The sequence below is a fragment of the Pygoscelis adeliae genome, unplaced genomic scaffold (genome assembly GCF_000699105.1).
Source record: "Pygoscelis adeliae isolate BGI_AS28 unplaced genomic scaffold, ASM69910v1 Scaffold14, whole genome shotgun sequence".
Classification (NCBI taxonomy): Eukaryota; Metazoa; Chordata; class Aves; order Sphenisciformes; family Spheniscidae; genus Pygoscelis; species Pygoscelis adeliae.
In genome coordinates, this window is record NW_008825109.1 from 5,112,133 (window position 1) to 5,114,915 (window position 2,783).

The 2,783-nt window shown below is 45.5% G+C and overlaps 1 long non-coding RNA gene across 3 annotated transcripts in view; it reads left to right on the top strand.

Annotated features, from left to right (window-relative positions):
* Nucleotides 1-14: 14 nt before the first annotated feature.
* Nucleotides 15-2,783, top strand: part of LOC103920098 — a 9,673-nt gene continuing 6,904 nt past the window's right edge. The window contains exons 1-3 of one of the 3 annotated variants that reach the window (XR_663773.1): nt 15-50; nt 386-507; nt 634-950. This is a non-coding gene — a long non-coding RNA (uncharacterized LOC103920098). Of the gene's footprint in view, nt 89-385; nt 508-633; nt 951-2,783 lie in introns of those variants that run through there. The other 2 variants (XR_663771.1, XR_663772.1) reach the window with 2 other exon arrangements.

Here is a 2,783-nt window from a genome sequence, read left to right on the forward strand (position 1 = left end):
GACGCCTGCCTGCCTGCCTGCCTGCCTGCCTGCCTGCCTGCCTGCGAGAGGTAAATCTCGTGAAGGAAGGTCTTGCACGCTGATCCTGGTAAACAACCACGGAACCCGCCGGGCAGAAGTTTGACCCTTTCGCAAAAGCAGGGATAAATGCCGGTTTTTTTTTCATGGCTGTGCCGTGAGCCGGGGCTGGGAGAGGTTTGACAGCGGGGGTGGCGGGGCAGCGGGAAGACGAGCCAAGCGACTGTCAGGGATCCTGAGGAGTGAGTTACATGGTGGAGTGGCTGGCCCGCCGTCCATAAGGAATTATGTTTGGTAATGTAAAATAGAAGCAGCCAAGAGCTTGTTTTACGACATTAAAGAAGTGCACCGAAATTTAAATTTGCAGTAATGTGAGCCTTCTGCTACTATGTGTCAGTCACAGCTGCCTGACCGGAGATCCAGGTGGTCCTGAGCAGGAGGGAATGGTGGGAGAAGCAAACCAACAGCAGAAGCCAAGGGGCTGCTCAGGTTTGGAGTTTCTCATTATTGTAACGGGCTTTCTTATTATAATGCCATAATCTCCAATTTGTGTGGCAGATGTTTCCACAAAGATAAAGTATGGATTCTCAACAAAGAGCCTTTAAACAGCCACAGGTTGCATCAGCTCTGTGGTGCCTGAAAATGAAGCGGAGTGGTGAGCAGCTTCCAGAGCTGACTGCGTGACTCATTGTGTTTGTGCATCGTCAATATTGGAGCAGACAGGAATCATCATGGGAAGCTGATTGCAGACGGGAGTGAGTCAAAAGAGAGCCTCCCTCCCCTGAGCTAAACGCGCAGGGACAGTTCAAAACTTGTCTCAGCAAGAAGTTGCCCTACTGCAGGAATTTTTGTTTTGAATGAAAGAAGCACTTATTTAATTTAGGGGAGGGATGATTACGTAAAGTGGCATATAAAAACATATTTGATCCTCTGACTAACTTCACGGTTATTCTAATGTTGTCTTGCAAAACTTAAGCTTAAGCCCTTTCTGTCATCATTTTAAAGCTATTATAATATTTATGGATCGCAAGAATGGATATGGAGGATTAAATACACTATCAGGTTCTGCCTGCAAAGCTAGCTGGCAGGCCGTGTTATGACAGACAGAGGCCCTGTCTCCACACGAAATCTCTTGGAGTAAAGTGTTATATTTAGAAAAAATATGTCTGTATTCCAGCTCTGTACCATGAAAAATCTAGAATTTACAGCACCTGATACCTACGCAGAGAAAATCTGTATCATTTACTATGCATTCAGCCTAGGTTTCCACGCGTGAAGATAGTTATGAACCTGAACAGCTCTTAGGTGAGGGAGCATATTGGCAACAGACAGATTTCAGGGATGATATCAAGCAAAGTAATGACAGGAAGCCAAATCCTAAAAGGCATTATTGAATAAAGGAAGATAGGCAGTTTCAGTGAGCTGAACTCCTTACTCTTGCCAGTGATTTACATAGAGCGCAAATCTCCACATCAAGCAGGAAAGAATGGGGAAGAAACTCCACATGTTGAAACTCATGTCCACATATAGAGCATGTAAGTGTAATTCATAAGGGAGCAGTAACTGTGAACTTAATTGAACTCTGCTTCATTTGGGGCTAAGACATTCAGGATTTGCTACATTTTTTTTCCTGAATAAATTGCATGACGGGTTTATTTAAAACTTCAATAATGTTTTTATTCATAAAATTTACCTTGATTAGCACGTTCATAGGATCCTTCTTTAGCTCCACATTTCAAAGAAACAATCATGTTTCACAGTTTGTCTCCATTGAATCATTCACTGGTCATGCTGTCTGGGTCTGATCCAGAAGTCCATCCTATCTGCTAACATTTTATACACGGTTTCCCAAATCTGTGGCCTACTGAGCACTTAAAGACTGAAAAGCCTTTGTACGTTGCTCACAAAAGGATTTCTTAATAATGGCTGTCTCTAGCAGATAAGGGTGCACAAGTTGCGAGGTGAGTTCTGGTCTGGAAACCCGAGCTAGCAGCCAAGCAGACGTGGAGGAGACCTGCAGCTCTACATTCCAGACTGCAGGTGCTTCCCTTACTGCCCTGCCTCATCCCCTCAGAAACCCAGCCTAAACTGCTCTTCCTTGATCAAACTGCGGTTGTAGGCTCCAGATTCCAGTTTCTCCTGGGCTGTACAGCAAACACCGCATCTGGTTCTGCTTCAGAAACACCACATCCTCAAGACTGGGGTGAACGTGAGTGGCGATGCCTAGCTTAACGTGAAGATCTAAATCCATGAAGGTCCCCAGGCTGGTGCTCCACCCATTAATGTACTCTGGAAATCTTACTACACCACGGTAGACTGAGTTTCCCTCCTACTCTCCCTGGCTTGAAGGTAGAGCCAGACAGGGAAAGCAGCTTGAATGGGAGCCAATTCAGAAGTTGCTGGGGAAAGGAGCTTGAAAGGGAGGGCTCATTACAAGTCCGAGGAGTGGAGACTAGATAAACATCATTTTGTTTTTCAGAGTGGAAAGTACCATGCCAAAAAAACACATTTCCAGTCCCCAAGCTCCCATAGTCACGGTTCTGGTATCTTCTTTGGGAAAGCCCCATTTTGGTTCTGACACTTCTCTGCAGCATCTGCCTGGACAACAGCTCTCTCTAAAGAATAAATGCGCTATGACGATTCTGCACATGGGGTTCTCAGGAATCCTTCACTGAAATTTTAATGCACAGTGGGATCTGGCTTGCTCCTGAGCTCGGAGGATGAAGTGGTACACACAGAGATCTCGAGTGTGACATTCCGTTTGT